The sequence below is a fragment of the Schistocerca nitens genome, chromosome 8 (genome assembly GCF_023898315.1).
Source record: "Schistocerca nitens isolate TAMUIC-IGC-003100 chromosome 8, iqSchNite1.1, whole genome shotgun sequence".
NCBI lineage: Eukaryota > Metazoa > Arthropoda > Insecta > Orthoptera > Acrididae > Schistocerca > Schistocerca nitens.
In genome coordinates this window covers 271,912,816-271,935,181 of record NC_064621.1, presented here as the reverse complement: position 1 = coordinate 271,935,181, position 22,366 = coordinate 271,912,816, and positions in this window count along the sequence as shown.

Here is a 22,366-nt window from a genome sequence, read left to right as displayed (position 1 = left end):
CCCTCATCTTTCCGAAAGTCCAAATGATTGTCATCAAACAGATCCTCTACTTTCTTTTCTGTCCTTCTGTACATTATTATTTTAATCACTAAGTTTAATGCATTAACCACATTGGTCAATAATTCTCACTTTTATCTCCATTTGCTATCTTCGGGATAGTGTGAATAATATTTTTCAGGAAGTCTGAGTGCTTATTTCCTGTCTTATACATCAAACACATCAACGTGAAATGTCTCCAGATTGCCATGCCCTAAGTGATTTCAGAAATATCGAAGGAATGTTACTTGTTCACTCTGCCTTATTCGATCCCAACTCTTTCTAATCCCTATTAAACTGTATTATTGGATCCCTTATATACCCAACATTGATTCTCATTTCTTCTTGAATCACGTCATCAGACAATTTCTCCGTTTCGTACAGACATTCAATGTACTCTTTCCATCTCTCATTTGCTCTTAACAGTGGAGTTCGTCTTCGTGCTCTTAATGTTGACGCCTTAGTTCTCACTTTTCCATGTGCCGATACAGTCCTTCCGATGAACATTACTTTCTCGAATCCTTCACATTCCTTTTTGTACCGATTTCGCCTTGGCTTCCCTGCATTCTATTTATTTCATTCCCAAGTGACTTATATTTGTTATCCTGAATTTCCGTAAACATGTTTATGCTTCGTTGTTTCATAGAACAACTGAAATATTTTTTCTGTTACCCAGGGTTTCTTCGCAGTTACCTTATTTTTTCTGTTTGTCTGTCCAACTTCTGGAATTTCCTTCATTAGCGAATTCCGTTCTTCATCAGATGAAATGCCTACTGTCGTATTTATTACCGCAGCACCTATAGCTTCAGAGAATTTAAAATCTTTCTCATCATTCAGTATCCCAGTTCTTAGCTGTGATTCTTCTGGACAAGTCTCTTATAATGCACCCTACTCTTGTGATCTGAGACTATATCACCTTCTTGGTATGCTTTACAAACCCACATTTGATTTTGGAATTTCTGTCTGACCAGGATGAAATCCAGGGTCATTTTTCCAGTGAATCCAGCCCTTTTCCAAGAATACCATCTCTATTGCCATTGCTAAATGACATTTATTAGATAATGCAACTAGTGTTTCTTTTCTCTCATTCCTACTACCAAACACATACTATCCCATGAATCTTAGATTATCATCGCCTTTTACGTACTGAACTATCGGCTGAATATCCTGATGCGTACATCACCTCTTCATGTACTACATGAGTCGTTGACAAGTTTACCTAAACTAACGTTGTTGCTGTTCAATTGCTGTGAGTTCTGATCGGAACAATCCTATCAGTGTACAGTTTGCAATAAATCACTGTCCGTCTCACTTTCATGTCTGTAAAAATTCCTTGCACCATTATACCATTTTGTGCTGCTATTAGTACTACCCTGTATTCGTCCGTCCAGCAGTCCTTATATTCTTTCCATTTCACTTCACTGACCACCACTATAACTATATTTAGACTCTACATTTCTCTTTTTAAATTTTCTAGCTTCCATACAACGTTAACTTCTAAAATTGCATTCTATGTTTCGTAGTATGTTACATCTTCGTTGGCTGCTCAATCTTTTTCTCATTGTCAACGCCCACTAGGCAGTTCCCTCTCAGAGATCCGAATGTTGGCCTAATCCTGTATGCATTGCCAATTTGACAGAACACCCCGAAACCTTCAGTTTCATACCACATATCCTGTGGTTACGTGCTATGGTTCTGTGACGTCGTGGTTTCTAAATTCTTCTGTATCCTCATTCCCTTTATCATTGCTGCTTCTTCCGCCTTTTATGGGCAGTTACGCACCTGAAGGCAAGAGATTGCTCCAAATCTCTGTCCACTCTCCCGGCCTCTTTAAAAACCTGTTGGCAGAACGATGATCATATCTTATGCCTAAGGTCCTCGGCCATTGATGCTGATGATTTTTATTCATAATTTAATCAGTGACAAGGTTCGAAGCCGCCTGCGACGTTTCGGGTACTAGATACCCCTAGACCACGATTTAGAAATGGTGGATTGGAGGACAGCAATATGAATCGGAGGCCTTGAACTAGTTGCATGGCAGCTTTTACAGATATTGGTAGGGATTTTATTATATTTCTTTATAGGAACATTCAGTTTGGAAGGAAGTGGGATACTAAAGTACTAAGGAATGACGAGATGCTTTTAAATATCGTTTAGAATGCGGATACTGCATAAAGGAACCAAGGTAAACAGAGGACAGGAGCTCTCTGAAAAAACAGTCACAGATATCAGAAAGACGTAGGTACTAGGAACCTAACTGCGAAGATACCTGACCATCTGCAGGATGGGGGTGGCTCTTCATAAAGGGAGTGTTTGGTCGCCAGTGCTGACGATTTTGATTCCAAATTTACTCACTGTCTTGCATCGAACCCACGACCAGTAACGTTTTTCCATCGAGTGAAAAACGCTACCCCGCACCATGGACAGTAAATATTAACGACAGTGGAAGAGTGATATTCGTCTATATTGATGCAGCGCATGCTGCACTACGTTGGGTGTACATACGAGGAAGCAATACAATTGTTAACTTTCCTAGGAGCATACACTCTCGCAACTTTAACAGTGAACTGCACCGTAATGTGCTATGCCTCTTTTGTAGTGTTTGTCACTGGAGTCGGACATAACGCTTTGTCGCTTGTTAAATTAGCCACTGCCGAAATGCGCTGCTCGTCTTTTGATGTTTTATATTTCCTCAGTATCTGGTACGGATCACATAGTGACGATTAGTATTCATATATTGGCCTAACTATGGCTTCATAACCTACAACCTTCATATGTGGAGCACAAATCCTGCAGATTTTTCCCGTGAATCTCAGAATGGCATCAACTTTTCTTTCGAATCGTTTTGACGGTTCGTTTCGTTTAATATTGCTCCGTTGCCACATTTCCTGATTTTTCAGTGATGTATCTGCTTCCAGACCATTTTCGGCAACAGTGTAGTTACACAATAACAGGTCTTTCCTCTCATTTATAAATAATACATTTGTTCGTGTTGATAGTTCTATAACAGTCCCTTGCGGCACGTCAGCAATTGCTTTCTGACCTACAATTTCTCTCAATTAAGATTGATGAGCTGTGTTCTGTTTGCTTTCAGTAACTCTTCACTGGTATTGTATTTTCATGAGGTCTTCTGGGTCTCGTAGATGGTCAGACGAAATTTCCTGTCATACTAGGAAGAATAAAGCCTGTTACAAAATTCAACAGCAAGTCAACGTCAGTAATGCGCGACTACAGTACTGTGCCTCTATTCGACTACCTTCTTGGAACTGACATTTTTCTAATGATTAGAATCTTTCGTTTCTCCAGCTAACTACGGTAGACTACTACTGGAAGGGAAACAAATTCTTTCGCTTACTCTGCATACAGTCATGCAGGCATCCCATAAATTCCAGTCGTTTTTCGTCTGAGCGATTATGCATATTCTATTGCACGATAACGTAATTCAGTATGTGTCTAGAACAGAGGTTCACAAATATTTTTATTTCGCTAACAAAATGAATATTTTTCTGTTATAGGTGGGCCTCCTACCTTTCACGTACTGAAGTTATACAAATGTATCACCTTCATATGAGGTTTTGAGAGTTGATAGTGCTGATCACTTACATAGGGTACCTGTAGAAGTGTAGAGTGAGAAACTTAAACAAACATGTTACATTAAACGTAATTTATTACGTAAATCTAATGAAATTAATGCATTGGATTTAAAAATAAGGCCTATTAATTTGGCCATGAAGGAAAACTAGGAAGGGGTAGACCAATGGGGATTTGGCACTGTTAATTCACTGGTACAACTTACAAATTTATTTTACACTGGTAGAAATACATTACACCCATTTAAGAATGTAATTAAACAAAAATTAATTTGAATACAGATCAATAATCAATTATGGCAGAAAATGTCAATTATGAATGGCACGCAGCCACTGTTTGCCAGACCATACGATAAAAAACTAATGATACAAACTTCAAGACAAATTTAACCAGCCATAAAAATTACCAGGACTTTAGAACGGAAGACATCATAAAAAAATTTATTAATCTGGACCGGCCACATAATTGACCACTGCCAGAACTTTTTTATACTAAAACACAAAGTGACTAAATGAGGAGAACAAAAGATTTAAAACCTCGCAAAACAAACATGGTAGCAAGGTTTCCAGGGTCCCACAATAAAATACAAACAATTTAAATTTACATGAAAAAAGAATGAGCGTTAATATTTCAACCACTTATATAATGTTTAAAGGCCTTAAAGAACCAATAAGGTTACAAAAAGTGAGCCTCTTTTAATTGACAAATAGAATGACTCAGAATTGCTCTAAAATTTCTAATTAACTTTAGAGAGCAGCATTGAAGTCCACGGTTGCCCTAGGCTAAAATATCACTGTAGACGATGGAAGGCGCGAGATTTCGCTGCCCAAGGCTTGTGCACAGAATCGCATAACTAGGGCATGTGTAAGTCGACTGGGCCCAGATTTAGTCGGCCTGACAACGATCGGTAAACAGCACCGACGCCAGAGCACAAGTTATCTTAACAAAATTCCCTGCAGTGCAAATAAATTCCAAAAAGTGCAAGCTTGAATCACAGCCAAAGTTATAATAAATAATGACTACTCTCCCAATAGTTAATGCAGTTTCTTATTAAGTTCGCAGAATATTTACGGAACCACTTACAGCTGGCGTAAGGAAGTTTCAGAATTAAGTAGTTGTACCAGATATTACTGGAACAAATCATAAAGTCAAGCCCCAAACAACTGCCTCAAATTTTGCTGCTCCTGGGTACATACAAAGTCCACGCCAAGCTCAGACCGGACAATATGTCCTAAAACAAACTACAAATTCCACATAAACAACTTAATTAAAATAAACGCAAGATATACATGACCTGAAGCAGAATAAGCAGTAAATTAGCCTCAATGAATAACACACGGTGGAGCCAAGTCGAGAAAGACGGTTAAAGTTCCGCCAGACGGTAACTACAATTTGAGCATAGCATTTATCATAAATGTTCAAGTTAAACATAAGTCACAAGGGTCTTACTGCTAACCATGGTAACATTCGCACAACCCGAAAGTCAACTTTAAACCCCAGGAATTGACATCTGTGATAATATTAAACATCGACAAATACTGTGTGCCAAAACTAATACTAGCGGATAGTTACTTGCCTCAGAGAAGGCAAGAATTAATAACAGGCAGGTAGAAGTACTTAACAACAAATACTACATTTCCAACGAACTTCACAACAAATTTTCCTTCAGAGGCAAACACTAACAGTACTCAAATTAAAGGCACCACAGACACTTAAATTCACTGATGAAACTTCCAATAAAATGCAATATACGAAAATGTAATTAAAATATTTAACAGACCTTTTTAATACACCCATTCTTGCACATACAATCCAGCCTGTAATTTGCACGGAGGCAGGGACTTCAGTACCAACTAACAGAACCGAAGCATGGAGAAGTACCGGTAAATACGCCTCTGACAGCTAGGCTGTCTTTTAATAATCTTCGCCGGCCGCGGGGGTCTAGCGGCTCTAGGCGCTCAGTCCGGAACCGCGCGACTACTACGGTCGCAGGTTCGAATCCTGCCTCGGGCATGGATGTGTGTGATGTCCTTAGGTTAGTTAGGTTTAAGTAGTTCTAAGTTCTAGGGGACTGATGACCACAGATGTTACGGTCGCAGGTTCGAATCCTGTCTCGGGCATGGATGTGTGTGATGTCCTTAGGTTAGCTAGGTTTAAGTAGTTCTAAGTTCTAGGGGACTGATGACCACAGATGTTGAGTCCCATAGTGCTCAGAGCCATTTGAACCATTTTTTTTTAATAATCCTCTCATGATGTTCTACAGCACTACAAGCTAACCATAGGCCAACACGACCCTTTCACATGCTTACCAGTTTACGCCAGCGCGAAGGCAGGTGGGTGGCGGCAAAAGTCCTCCCTTCCGCTTGGCCACTCCACTGTTACTCCTTCACCACACTAACTGTCATTCTGCCCTTGCGGACTCAGCAAGGCGGCCCTCCAGGCTACGCCAGAGAGAGCTGAGATCGCTGAGGAACGTCCTCGAGCCAAAGAAAAATAGGGCATATTAACATCGATACAGTACGACAAGCCACCACGGATGAACACACAACTGGTATTAATGGGAGATTTGAGCCTCATTCTTTAGTATGTTGGTTCTATTTACGTATTTAGATTCAACGTTAAATCTCTCCGCTCAGTGATTTCCACTCTATTTTTATATTATTTATTTATTTAAGAGACTGGCGCTGGAGCTGAAATCTCTTCCCAAGAGGTGATATGTCCTCCAGTTTCTTCAATATCACTGGATGGATTCACAATCAACTATGCTATTTCCATATTCAAAACACCCTCAAACGCCGGTTCAAAGTCTGCGCGAAGGTCATTTAAATGTTGGACATAGGTTGAAACGCAACCATCCTGACAGTTTGCCCGGGACGAGTAGGGGAACTGGAAGAATTGGCGCAGCGCAATGTTTTGTTTCATTAATTTAATTCTTGCAAGAAAATATTAAATAATGTAATTTGTATTTACCTAATTAGGGTGTTAACTTGGTCATGCGAGTTAACCTCCGTAAATACAGGAAACAAACCCGTTAAAAATTTGGTTTTCATTAAAATAACTTTAAAAACTGGATCATTAGCATCAAAAATCTCTAACACAGTTTCAAAAATTGAGAAAAAGCTTGTTAAACGTAAGCCTATTGACCGCCAACGTTCTTCAGTGTGAAGGAGTAATCGATCAAATTTCTCTCCATATTGCCGGCCACGGTGGCCGAGCGGTTCTAGGCGCTTCAGCCCGGAACCGCGCGACTGTTACGGTCGCTGGTTCGAATCCTGCGTCGGGCATCGATGTGTGTGATGTACTTAGGTTAGTTAGGTTAAGTAGTTCTAAGTTCTAGGGGACTGATGACCTCCGATGTTAAGTCCCATAGTGCTCAGAGCCATTTGAACCATTTTTTTTATGCAGCTCTCCGTGATACTCTGACCTGTGCAAGCTTCGTCATCACCAGGTAACTGGTGCACCCTACATCCTTCTGAATCTGCTTAGCGTATTCATCTCTTGGTCTCTCTCTACAATTTTTACTCTCTATACTGTACTCCAATACAAAATTTGTGATTCCTTGATGCCTCAGAACATGTCCTATCAACCAATCTCTTCTTTTAGTTAAGTTGTGATACAAATTCTTCTTCTGCCCAATTCTATTCACTACCTCCCCATTAATTAAGGGATCTACTCACAGCTAGAGCTAAGCGAACACTCTTGAATAAAACCAAGGAAGAGACAGTAGCTAAATTTTATAATACTATAACCATACTTTTGTTGCTCAGTGGATATAAGTGTGAACTTTAACGAATAAACAATTATAGAAGACTGAAGAGGTAGAAATGTGGTTTCTACGATCTTTGGTATGATACAAATTAGAAGATCACTAGAAGCACCACAGCATATGGGAGGATCTCCTTTTCCTAGGAATAGTAAAAAAGATCAAAGAACATAAGTGGGAGAGGACTTTAGATTTAAAATAAAAACCTAATGATAGAAACTGTTTTAAGAAAGAATGAGATATATTTTGCTGCAAAGCGTGGTTCGAGTTAAATTCTTTACGCTTTAAACAACAAAAAGTTATACTGTTTTCTTACCATGCAGTTCGTCGTTCCAGAGGGACTACAACTGCCAGTACGCTCGCTACTCTTCTGGCCGTGAATCTGAAAATTTTTCTTCTCAGTACTTGCGCTCTGAGTCTTCATCGTGGTAGTCAAAAAGTCGTAGTCGTCAAACAAAGTTGTTCTAGGGTTGGATTCCTCCTCTTCCCAGTTTTGTCTTTTGTGTCTGTCTTCTCTTCGGCTGCTTTCAGTTTTTCCTTTTTCTTCCCTTTCTTCATTTTGCACTTCTAGGACACCCTTTAGGGATTGATGTAAACATCACCGCGGAACACTTCCTTTGGTCTCTTTTACGTTTTCCCCCTACACAAAGTAGCCAGAAGCCTCCACCGAGATGGCCACTTTGCCCGCATTACCGCCAATAGACAAAGGCTGTAAACTCACTATTAGAATGTCTGGAATGTCAGTTACTAAAGAAGGATTTCGGAGTCAAGATATGAAACTTCAAACATAATTTCATTAAAAAGACATAAATCACATTTCCGTTCCACAACAAACACAGAAATTGAGCACCTTCGTTACAACAGGATCGCTAAAGTTCACTAAAGTTATTTTAACTCTGAGGAGAGGCACAGCAAACAAGTCAGACATCATGGGGGACTGGGCCCTACAGGGAGAACAAGTTAGTCGGACATTGTACGTGAAATTGGTTGAAATTTCACATTTGCAGTTTCCTACTACATAATGTACCTTGGACTTTCCTGAACGTTTTGGTATATAATACACTAAAACGGGACAATTGTGAGACCTTGTAATAGTATTTTGAATATTTACGCGTAACTGTCGAATTTCACAGCTACGCATATACTGCCACATTTCGGCAGTCATATCTTGGGAACTACACAGTCTAGAAGGCTGTGAATTGTTTTGTTTTGTGTAGGACATGTCGAGAAAAGGATGTGAACACGTCTGCGTAACCTAAAAACCAAGCTGGATAACACAAAACTGTCTGATAGCAAGACAATATAATGTGCTGAAAGACTAACAGACAAAAATAATTGATGAATTACAGGATTATTATGGGAAGGCCATTAGGGATAACTGTGAAAATGATGAAAAGATGAAAAGAGCTGTGTGGAGCACATTCTTTCATCGAATATCAACCGATGAAAAGCCATGTCATGCTTTGTGTCCACCTCCACCAAACACTTGGTGTAAATATAGGGAAGCTTAATTTTCTGGTACCCTACATGAATTTACACATAAACATTCTCTTCCTTTGGAAGTAATGGAAACAATCAAACCTATTTACAAAGATTTGGCAAATCCGGAACTACTAAAGAAGTGTTTACATGGCAAGAGCCAGAATGTGGATGAGTCCTTCAATAACGTTGTGTGGTGCCGCGTGCCTAAAGAAGTATTTTTTGGCCTTATGACTCTAAAGTTAGCAGTGTCGGGTGCTGTAATAACTTTTAATGGTGGGAACTATGAAAGACTTAAGGTTCTTGAGAAGTCAGGGGTAATATTGGACAGAACACAGCTACAGGAAGGCGGGAACTGAATGAGCTTCGTGTACGTGAAGTAGAGTTAGCTGCTCAGCAAATGACAAAAGAAAGAAGAATGAAAGGGAGGAGACAAGCACTGGGCTGTTGTGACACTGAAGAAGACACATATTACGGGCCAGCGCAATTCTAGTGCATAAAAGACCCAGGAATGTAAGCCCGTATAAGAATTTGTAATAAAAAACAGTTTTAAACCTCAATGTCTCTGAACTACATTTCTGGCAATAAAAGACCCGTTTTCTAAAAACATACTGATGGTAGAGACATGAAAGTTTCACAGAATGCCAAGTATGGGATTCAACACATATGGAACTAGAATAACTAAAATATGCTGAGTTGTTTTGTTTTTATGTTCATTTATTAACAAAATTTTGTCAAAAAGTTGAGTGTTTAAAAAAACAGAAAACATGCCCCACAATACAATTTTCGTAATTTCTAGTTCAGTGTATCTATAAAGGTGCATTCAATAGTTATCGAAAGTTTTAAGTTGCTGTCTTAAAATGTCTCCGAAAATGGGTCACAAAATTCCATAACTTGACATTGGCGGCATAGGACATAAAACGTCTCCTTAAAGACTTTCGCGCGCCTTACCAGCACCTTGTAGCTCCCAGGACCCCAATCGCCACTTTCTCTTCCATGGCCACTTTTCCCTGCTCTCCCCCAACCTATTTTCACTTAGCACTTCCAAATAATGACACCTGATAAACTCCATCTTAAATTGCACCTAACAGTATATCTCAACGATGTAAAAAATATCTTGCGTTTGAATCCATTTCGAAATGGCTGTTGTTCGGTGTCGGTTTGTTTGGCAAAATAGTATATCTCTTGATGAGTGAATAAGTGGTGCCTAAGAGAAGAGGAAGGGGTAGTATTCACGGATTGCAGCTAGGAAAATAACAAATAATATCACTAAATTTTGCGAGCAGAAGAGCGAGAATGAAGAGTTGCAGCATTCTCTCACTTAGCCGATCAGACGAACAATGACGTACACAGGAGCAAGCTTCTACTCCGTGAGAAGAATTACGAATTTTGACTGCGACCAGCGTGAATGGGTTCCACTCCCCCCTTTACATTAAATGCATACTCAATTTTATTTTTCCCAGGCATGCACTCGTTGCAAGTTCGAATCGAACTATAGGAGTCGAGATGACCTAGAATAAGGATACACTGATCTGATGACGCATCGTCCCTTACCGTACGTTCCTGTAAATCTTCTTCTCATATTTTATTCCCTTCTAGAAAGCAAGGGATGGGTGCCAGCAAAATTTTGTTTTTTTAGACACGCTAATGTAGCAGGAGTTGGGACAGGAGCATCCCAATTCTGAATAATGACTTGTCGAATGGCAAGTTATTACTGAATGTGCACATTACTGTAATTGCGGAAACAATAGCTGCACGTCGATGTGCAAGGAACGACATTGTTTATTCGTCAGTAGTTTGTGTATTCTACTGTTAATTGCTTGCATTATTGAGCATCACAGCCCCACCTGTCATTAGTGTGTTGAACATTTTGCGATGCGCCCGTAAACATGTTCTTCACGATCATCTATGAATGGTATAATAATAAAGGTGTATAAATTTAATAAAATTAATATCTGTGATGTCTCGTGCTGTTATTTTGATCTTGACGATGTTCGTGTTGCGAGTGGCCTATATATATAAAGCTTTCAAATTGAGCACTTGCATAGCATTAAAACAGGCCACTAGCAACACGAACATTATCAAAATCAAGGTAACAGCACGTGTCTTACACAGTTGTGAGGTGATGTTCTAGACCATTGACGTACAAACCTGCTAGTACCGCAGGCCGCAAACCCCTCACTATGACTATGAAAGAGCCGCTAAAACCATTATTTCTTCACATTATTTTGTTCCACATATACTCGTTTTATTAAAATTATACACCTTTCTTATTATAGTATTCATCAATTATCGTGAAGAACATGTTTATGGGCTCATCGAAAAAAGGTCAACGCACTAATGACATATGGGGCCATGAAGCTCAATAATGCAAAGTACTCACTGCTGTATACATGAACAACTGACTGTTAAACATGCAGATCCAAGTTTACATGAAATTCAAATTCTATTTCAGTACTGCGCAATTGCTCAATTTGAAAGCTATTTAAGATTTCTGAATAGGAGAACATTTTAAAGCAAATAAGACTATCTGAAGATCTTTACGAAGAAAATATGACAGATTTTCAATATAATTATGGAGCTAAGGTATGTTTTAGGATCGGGGCCAGAATTCAGTAACAGGTAACATGACCTTAGTCATTACTAGTCTCGATACACATAGAATTTAAAATTTTGCACTGCTTTCACAAAAAAAAACACACTATAGGTTTTGGCTCATTAGTTCTCACTATACAAAAGAAAACAGTACTCTGCCTGGAAGTTTTGATGCGAAGTGTTGCCTTTGGTATCGATGAATATTGTATGAATATAAAATTTATGTAGCCCACACATAGCTCTTCTTCTAATTGCTGCTATGAAGCGCTAATCTGAGGGATGAACATCTAATTCCTTGGGCCGCACATGTTTCAGCCTCGCATCCGTACTTGGGATGGCTAAGGACTGACTTGTACTTTGTTCTTAGGTAGTACACTCTCGTGACATCCTCCGCTGGCTTCCTTTCGCCTCCCTGCCGTTTCTGAATAATTATATGATGGTAAGATGAAGATTTCGGGACACGATTTTAAATTGTAAGTCCTTTTCAGGGGCTGATGTGGACTTTGACAAGAATTTATTGGTTCTGAATTTTAGATTAAAACTGAAGAAACTAGACGAATGATAGGACATGGAAGAGATAGGTCCCAAATAAGCTGAAATGACGAGAGGTTGTTGAAAGTTGCAGAAGGAGCATTAGGCACTAATCGACTAGACTAGGAGAGAGGAAAACGGTAGAGAACGAATGAGTAGCTTTGAGTAAACAGTCAAGGCAGCGGAGGATCAAATAGACAAAAAGCAAGGCCTAGTAGACACCCTTGCGTTGAATATCACAAGATATACTGAATTTAATTGAAAATAAGAGATAATATAAAACTGCAACAAATGAAGCAGGTGAAAGGAATTAAAAACAGACAAAAAGAGATACTAACAAGAAGTGCAAAATGGCTAACCCTAAATATCTAGGCAACAAACGAAAGGATGTAGAGGCATATTCACTAGGGGAAAAGCAGACTCAGCCTACAGGAGAATTAAAGAAGCTGTTGGAGGAAAGAAAAGCATCTATATAAATATCAATGGCTAAGATGGAAAACCAGTGCGAAACAAGGAAGGGGAACCTTAAAGGTGGAAAGAGTATACTGCGCGAATCACCTAAAACTTGCACTGCAAAACTGTGGAAACGGAAAGTGCTATTGATTCAAGTTTTCACAGACTGGAATAGTAGTCATGGGTTCGTATTGTTAGCAGTAAAAGATTGTAATAATATATAAGTAGTGTATTTTTGTACAAACGTCCCTTTTTTAAATCGAACAATGGCAGACTAAAGGTAGGGTCAGTTAGAATGTGAGTGGTGTTCGTTGCAGAATTCTTGTGTAAGCCGTTTATGAGATGTACTTTGGGGAAGTTTCCACACAGAGAGGTGTTTGTGCCATTCAACCTGCGTAGTTGCAAGGTACGATATTCTTATGTTTGCTTAAAGTGTTCTTGCGTGTTCCTTCAGTGCATTGGACTTGCTATTTAGTTAATGCATGACAGTCCAATCAGTAGATCGTGAGTGGACGATGGGATTTAACAATGCAAAAAAAGCCCATCTGCTCATGGTGTATGGGGATTGTAGGATGAATGCTGTGCTTATAAGGTATCTGCAGCAAGACATCACAATAGACGTCAGCCATCTCAGCAAGCATTTCTCAGCCTGTTACGTGAAAATGGTAACGCAACACCTAGTCAACGACACAGAAGGAAATAAGTGACGACAGAAGAGAGGGGGAGGGGAGTTAATGTTTTTGTTCCTATTGCAGCTGATCCGCACGTTAGCGCCCCAACAATCGCGTCAGGATACGGCATGAGTCAAGCAACTGTCCTTTGCAAACTTCATCGCCATAGGTTTCATCCTCGTCACGTTTTTCTCTATCCAGCAAGAGCTGCATGGAAACAATTGTTTGAATCGCGATAACTTCTGTACATGGGGATTAAGATAGGGTACTCCTGGTGCATCATGTATCATATGTAACCGTGGTCGGCAAACCTCCGCAACTTGCACTATTGGTCTACTGACAGTCCTCGTTCGCTTCGTCAGGTGGAACGTCAGCGTCCATGGTGTGTGAGAGTGGCGCTTGTTTCATTGACGGAACACTGAAGGCCCACAGGTATCGCAACCTCCTATCACATTATCTTCCATGTATGATGGAAGACAACTCTCTGCAGATTAGGAGGAACCTGTGCACAAACATGATGGCTGTCCAAGCCATAGTATACGAAATACTGCAGCATGTCTTCTTGATTTTTTTCCAAATTTTTGGATTGCGCGCAGAGGACCTGTATCTTCGCCTTGGCTGCTTTCCTTGGAGAAAGCTGAAGGACGCTGTCTAATGAGACATAAATATTACACCCGATGATATGCAGTAGCGTGCCTGCTCAGACATCTCCGGTGAAATGCTAGCATGTGTGTAGCAGTCGTTCCGTATCAGACTGGTAGCGTGTAATGCCTTTGCCGTTGTTCTTTTTGAACACAGGTTGTAATGGTCAATTGTTTCGTTACTGATCAGAACCCATGTAACTAATATATGCAGTTGTGTTGTTCTTTAGAGTGTTCTACCGCAGATATTGTACAAATGTCTGTCTGGGAACATTTCAACATACGATATTTTGTAAACGACTTGCACTAGAATCCTGCAACAATCACCATTAAAATTTTAATTGACCCCACTTTCAGTTTGTGAATGTCAAGAGGCATTGTTCCACTTAAAAAAGTGTGCGTTTCCGTAAAAGATACACTTTCTAAGTATAATTACAATCGGTTTATTGGCTAACAATCCGAGTTCCTAACTACCAATCCAATCTGTGGAAACCGCACATAATTAGCACTTTCCATTTTCGTAATATCTGCGGTGAAAGTTTTGGGTGACCCTGTGTAGAGGGTCTATACAAGGGATATTAAGTTGAAGGCAATATTATTGATAGGCACAAGGACTCTGAAGAGGTGGGAGATATGATATTGCGAGAAGAAAAAGAACCACTGTTAGGCTTCGGAGAGCCAACCATGATGTAACCATACCATCTGGTGTGAAGGATGTAGAACGCAGACGAAAGACCCTCACACTTCAAGGAGAATGTTATAATTCCAAATCCAAAGTAAGCAAGTGCTGACACATATGAATATTTCCACACTATCAGTTTAATAAGCCGTGGTTGCAAATTTGTAATACGAATTCTTTATAGAAGGATGAAAAAACTTGCAGAAGCAGTGCTCTGGGAGGATCAGTTTGGACTCCGGAAAAAACCGTAGGAACACAAAAGGCAATACTGACCTTACCGTTTAGTTTAAAAGATAGGTTAAGGAAAGTCTAACCTACGTATATAACGTCTGTAGACTTAGAGGCAACTTTTGACAATGTTTGATAGTTTCAAAATACTAATACGGACTCTCTAGAGAAGAATGATTAACTGGTAGCAGCCGACTTCTGGGAAGCTCAGTTTCGATTCCGGAGAAATGTTGGACACACAAGGTAATGTCTACGTTGCGATTTGTTTTAGAAGACAGGTTAAGAAAAGATTAACCTAAGTTTATAACTATTCTAGGCTTAGAGAAAGCTTTGGAGAATGCTGACTGCCATACTCCTTTTGAAAGTCTGTAGGTAGTAGAAATAAAATATAGCAAGTGAAGGGCTGTCTACAACTTTTGCATAAACCAGGCGGCTGATATGAGAGTCGAGGAGCGTGAAAGGGAAGTAGTGGTTAAGAAGGAGTGAGACAGGGTTGTAGCCTATTCTCTACGTTATTCGATCTGTACATTGATCAATTTGTAAAGGAAACAAAGAAAAATTATAAGTAGGAATTAAATTACAGGGGAGGAAATAAAAACCTTGAGTTTTGCCAATGACATACTTATTCTGCTAGAAACGGGAAAGAACTTGGAAGAGCAATTGAACGGAATGGACAAGGTCTTGAATCAATGAACATCAACAAAAGCGAAACAAGGGTAAAGAAATGTAGTCTAATTAAAAGATGATGCTGAAAGAATTATATTAGGAGTCCAGACACTAAAAGCAGTAGATGTGTTCGTTTATTGGGCAGCTAAATAGCTGGTGATGGCCGAAGTAGACAGGATATTAAATGCGGACTGGCAATGGCAAGATAAGAATCTCTGAAAAAGATGGTTTTGTTAACGTCGAACATGGATGTAAATGTTAGGAAATCTTTTCTGAAGGTATGGGTGACATTTATTGAATTATATGAAATAAAAATTTCGTAACTTCTGAACGGTTTGCGTTAAGGAAGTTCAAACTGCACTGTCGGTCGCGGGGCATGATGGGAATTAGTTTGCCCATGCGCACGCGACTTGTTGTTGTCGGCCATTAGCACTTGAAAATGTCGCAGTACAGCGGGCTTGGGCGTATAGCGGTTGTGAAGGCCTGCTATGCGAGCTATAACTCCACAACTGCGGCTCAGAGGAAGTTTTCGACCGAGTTCAAGCTGAAGACAAACGGTCAAAGAGTGCTAACAATCAAGAATTTGGTTCGGAAGTTTGAGAAACGGGTAGTTTTCGTGATGACAGTGCTGGGAAGACTGGAAACAACGAGAAGACACGTGCTTTGTTTCAAACCAGCCACAGGAAATCAATCAGACGAGCTGCACGACAGATGGGAATCAGTTGGGAAACACTGGCATAAATTGTTGTTAAAGACCTGCTTATCTTCGCGTACAAAATTCAGACCTATCAGCCTTGAAGCCCCATGGCCTTGGAACAGCCGTTGTGTTTCACCAACTCTTGTCTACAGAAGTGACGAACAGGAACTTGATGCGAATAGTGTTTCGTTCAGAGACGAAACCAACTTTCGTTTTGATGGGTTCGTCAATAAGCCAAACTGGCACATTTGGGGGACTGATAATCCGCATTTGGTGATCAAGAAGTCTCTTCACCATCAATGGTTGACTGGTGTCCTGTCACGGAATAATCGGTGCGATATTCCTTGATGGCACGGCGATTACCTAATGGTACATGAAGGTTTTGGAAGATGATTTCATCCCCATTATCCAAAGTGACCCTGATTTCGATAGCATGTGCTTCAAGCCATACGGAGCTCGATGCCATCGGAGCAGGAGAGTGTTTGACATCCTGGAGGAGCGCTTTGGGACCGCGTTCTGGCCCTTTGGTACTCATTGTAAGAGGCCACTGGTATGAGCCTCGACTGGCCGCCATGTTCTCCGGATCTGAACATACGCGACTCTTTTTTGTGGTGATATGTTAAGGATGTACAGAAATAGCCGGTAAAGAATTTCTGAGTCGAAAACAGCCATTCAGGATGTCATCGACAGCATCGATGTTCCGACACTTCAGCGGGTGATGCAAAACTTCGATATTCGTCTGTGCCACATCATCGCCAATGATGCCAGGCTTATCGAGCATTTCATAACCTAAATCCGAATATCTGAAGTGACGTTTACATGCTGAATACAGCGTGTGCACGGCGTAGTTTTTTCTTCATATAGTCTAATAACTGTCACCCTGTACTTGCCTGGAGTGTTGGCACATATGGAACTGAAATATGGACAGTAAACCATATACACAAGAATTTAATAGAAACTTTTAAAATGTGGTGCTACAAAATAGATCACATGGCTAGATTACGTAGCAAGCGACGAAGTACTGAACAGAATTGGAAGACAAGAAATTTGTGGCACAACTTGACTAAAAGAAGGGATCTGTTGATAGGGTACATTCTGAGCCATTAAAGGATCGCCAGTTTAGTACTGGAGGAGGTTTGGACGATAATAATCGTAGATGGAGACCGAGAGATGAACACAGTAAGCAGATTCGGGAGGATGTAGGCTGCAGTAACTATTTAGAGAGGAAGATACTCGCACGGGATAGAGTAGCATGCACAGTAGCATCTGAGCATTCTGAGACGTGCGTTGCCCGTGTTCGTGCCATATCTCATTTGACATCCTGTTTTTATAGTACTACTACCTCGTTATCTTAATTCCAATTACTGGTGTCACTGAGTTGCCGCCTTGCCTGTCCGTGAGCGGCAGCAGCGGCGCTAATCGATATAAACCCTGGCTTATTACCTTTGCTAACTGCTATTCCTTCCCGGTTGTCGTGTGTTCGGAGTTAGTTCGGATCTGCCAGTTGAGTTGGGAGGCGGTAGCAGTGCAGTTCGGACCTGGCAGTCTTTGACTCAGGACACGGCAGAAGTTCAGTCGGGGCGCGGCTGCAGTGAGGTCCAGACAGCCATGACTCACCCGACGATTGCCGATACATATCACTTGACTGCGGACCACCTTGGTTGGACTCGCATTCGGGAGGACGACGGTTCAATCCCGCGTCCGGCCATCCTGATTTAGGTTTTCCGTGATTTCCCTAAATCGCTCCAGGCAAATGTCGGGATGGTTCCTTTGAAAGGGCACGGCCGACTTCCTTCCCCATCCTTCCCTAATCCGATGAGACCGATGACCTCGCTGTCTCGTCTCCTTCCCCAAACAACCCAACCCAACCTCGGTTAGTCGTCGGTCGGTCATCTTGTCCCACGACGTGTACTTTGGCCGGTGATCGCTTACGGGTTGCGGACTCGTGATTCGTCCTTCTTACTGCACAGATGCTGCCGTTTGTCCTTCGAGCAAGTGTTCGTGAAACTGTGTGTAGCTTGTGATGTCGACTGCTCAGATATTTCAGTGCTGTCTCCGTGCTGATGTGCGGAGTCAGTCGGTTGGCGTGGCACCAGTGAGGAATTCTCGGCGTTGCGTAGTTCGTCCGGGGACCGCTGGCGGTCTCTACGCGGTGTCGGAGAGTGCGGCGCTGATCCCATTGCTACGAGGTCCGTGGCTCACCGACACTGGACACGGAAGTTGGGTTTTGATTTAATCTACCAACAAGTCAAGACTGTTCACACTGTGTTGTTTGGAGTTCGTTGTCGGCTGTTGGGATACTCCCGCGAGCAACAACGTGGTTTTCAAGTTGGAAAATTCTAGCCACCCTCCGGTGGAGTTTCACTGAATTTTATTATTTGAATCGAAGTGCAACAGCGGAATTTTCTGCCTTGTGGCCGTTAACGTCCCGGTTACCTGCCCTGTGCGTTGACGTAAGTTTTAGGCAGTGTAGTTTCCTCATCATGTTCTTGCGGTCCAGCACGGTGTGTAGTTTGACAGCTCGGTGTATGATTAGTTGTGGGCACCCATATCTTCTACGTTGTTCCGTTGAATTCCCTGTTGTGCCTTGGTAGGGAGAAGTGGAAGTTATCTTGTCGGTGCGTCCGCTAACTGTCGTTCGGTTCGGTTGTCGTCGAATGGTGAATGGTTGGCCAGACTGCCTGTCTCACCTGAGCGAGCGGTAGTGTTTCAATTGCAAAATGGTTCAAATGGCTCTAGGCACTATGGGACTTAATATCTGAGGTCATGAGTCCACGTTTTAATTACCGGCCAACCCTCGAACATCTGGGCGCCCTTCTGTGTACTGCCTTATATATGTCTTAATTTGTTCTTGTTGTTGGTAATTGTATCATTTCTAGCCGGTTTTATGTTTTAAATTAGAGTTGTTTTACTCTTAAGGTGTTCATCTTAGTTTAGGGTACTCTTTCACGTAAGACCTTTGGCAGTTAAGAAATTATTTTTGATTTTTTAAGTCTTCGGCCTTCAGCCTACTTGAATTTAGCTTGTTTACTCCACCTATTGAATTTTTTAAGTCTTCGGCCTTCAGCCGGTTTGAGTTTCAGTTGTTTGTTCTTAAGGCCTTCACGTAGGACTTTGGTATTTAAAAAAAATAATAATATTTAGGAGTTTGAAGTGTTCGGCCTTCAGCCGATTTGAAATAACTTGTTTACTTCAACCTAACTGAAGAACTGTTTTACGATAAGGCTTGCCTTTTGAATTTCTGATTATGCTTGCGTTTTAAGTTACTGGCCTTCAGCCGTTTTTAAATTAATGTGGGTTTCAGCCGGTAATTAAGTCCCAAAGATTAAAGCTGTTTTAAAAAAAATTTTTTTGGCGGTCCTGTAATGTTTAGTCAAATAATAAAGTTGTATGTTCAAGTGTAACTGACAGCCTTTATCTTGGCCCCTTTCCACGATTTATACTGTTTTCCCTGTCCTGCAGGTTAAGCAGGGCATTTCACAGTCTTCGGTCTGAAGACAACAGCAACAACAATAACAACAACAAAGAGGTACTTACCTGCAGCTTTTCCTATCGTACCACTATAATTCAGTGTATTTTGATCCTATATTGGTCAGTGAACAATATAATATTTTGAATATTACGCTAATGTACAGTAATATTCCATATTCAGTGCAGAATCATAAGGAAATATAAATGGTCCTAAATGAAAGCACAAAAGACTTAAAATCTTATTTGTAATCAACTGATATTTAGGAATGGCGTAAAGAGTAATTTTCATCTCATCTGGATATTCGGGGACAACGCGGAACGTATACACCACTTGCCTCCCTTTATGCCCCCCCCCCCCCCTTCCGCTCTCTCTCTCTCTCTCTGACCTGTCCCTCTATCGCTATACAACAGTGCCAGTGAAGAGAATGGTCAGTGCCGGCGAGCCCCGCCAGTGGAGAACACAGCGATGCGGCGCCGCTGAGCGCGCGTGACGCCCGCGGCACAAAGCGACTGACGCCCCTGGGGCCGGCCGCGCCCCATATGGATCGCTAATTGAATTGCACTAGCAAATGACTCACTACTGCAAACATGCCATTGTCCTGCCGTTCGGCGGCGGAAGGCGCCCACGGCGGTGGCCGGCCCAGTCTGGCGCGCCTGCGCACTGCTGCCCGACCTAAGTGGCGTGTCGGCGCGCATCGCCGAACTCGTTCCGGTTCGCGGAAGCAGTCTCCTGGTTGGGCTGCATTACTTGTTTGTGAACTGAGCCGTGTGATTTCTCATTCCTGTCAGAGAGCGCAGCTACCATCAGCATTTGGTCGATTTCTGTCTGCGACCATTCCTACATCTTCATTTAAAAGTGGGTTCAAAATTTGAGTGGCCAAGTTGACAGGTACTATGACAGAGACAACAAAATACTCGTTAAACAAGTAATCGCCGGAAATACATACTGAGCGCTTGCATTTCGTTAGACGATCAGCAACCGTATGAAATATCACTGGATATTATTCACAGAACCCGAGTTTCATGATTTCAGCTGCACATTTTGAACATTTCTTGCAACATGAATCACAACAAGCACTAAAACAGATTTAACGTTTGGTTCTCAGTCACGCACAGTGACACCTAGGAAACTTCTTACTCACTCAATTACTTATTAGAAATTATTCGCTGAATGTGTATTTCATGACATCGCTGGCAATGGTCCCAGATGTGTTAACCGACTGTGACATATGATGATTGGTTGGTTGTTTGGGGGAAGAGACCAAACTGCGAGGTCATCGGTCTCATCGGATTAGGGAAAGATGGGGAAGGAAACCGGCCGTGCCCTTTCAAAGGAACCATCCCGGCATTTGCCTGGAGCGATTTAGGGAAATCATGGAAAACCTAAATCAGGATGGCCGGACGCGGGATTGAGCCGTCGTCCTCCCGAATGCGAGTCCAGTGTGCTAGCCACTGCGCCACCTCGCTCGGTGCGTGACATAGGGAAATTTGGGCTGGACCAGGACTCAAACCCGGATTTCCTGCTTATAGCTATCGGTGATTTTAATCACTTTGACTGTCCAAACATGTCTCCCAGCCCGCATACATAACACTATGATGTCGACAGTGACATATGGAGATTAGATTGAGCCGAGAAGCGTGCACAGATGACTGAAGTGGGTTCCTGGGCAACTCTTCCGTTTGTTTTTGTTTGCCCACATACATTAATTAAAAACACACTCTCATAGTACAACATCTCAACGACTTAAAAAGAAAAAGTGGTTAAGGCGACCGCTCACTATAAGCGGAAAATCCGGATTCGAGTCCTGGTCTGGCACAAATTGTCGTATGTCACAATTCTGCGATACATCTAAACCTACTGAAGCTGATGAAATGAAATTGGCATTCAGCAAATAATTTATAGTGCCATACTGAGTGAGAAATAAGTATACAGGTCATTGTGTGTCTGAGAATCATACACTGTCGAACGTGTTTCACTGATTAATTTTTCTTCAAGTGTTCAAAACGGCGACATTAACTGCAGCAGAGGGCCAGTATAAACGTAACAGAGAGTTCTGTTTGCGACGGGAAGGAACGCCTATTTAGTTTGAGTGTGGGCACAGCGAGAATTCTTGCATCTACACCGGTGTCCAAAATTAAAACAAGAAACGGAAATTTTGCAAGGCTGCCTTTATTTAGCTACAAAACAGTGGAAACAGGTGATAGTAAAGAGGAAACAATAGAAAGAATACAGAACGTAAACTGCTGCAACATGCATAACGGTATACAAAAAGTTATTCGTTTTTTTTCAACTTAACGGATTTACAAGCACATTCCGACAACTGGTTAATGTGATCAATATGGGGTGCGACTATCTCTGGCAGCAATACAGGCCTAACAAATAAAGTTGAGGCAATAGCTCCCATTCTTCCTGCAGTGTTGCTCGCAGTCTTTGAGAGTGGTAGGTGGATGCCGACGCGATGCTAGCCATCCCCCTAGTGCTCTATCGGATTCAAATCGGGAGAACGAGCAGGCATGGTCCGCGTTCCATCTAGATTCCATTCCATCGAGAATCACTCTCCCGACTAAATAGGAACTACCTGTGACAACAACACTGCTCCACTGTTCGACCGCCCAGGTGGCATGCTCAAAACTCCACTTTACACTTTCACTTATTTGAAGACACGTCAGAGGTAGACCATAAAGACCACTCTGAGAATAAAGACCACTCTACTGAAGTCTTCCACGCAGTTTGCTTCGATACAACACGTCCAGTGGATGCTGCGAGTTTACTGCCAGTTGCCATGCAGTACTAAGGCGGTACTGTGGTGCCCTTACAGCCAAATAACGGTCCTCCCTTCTGAAGTCACACGTGGTCGGGATACA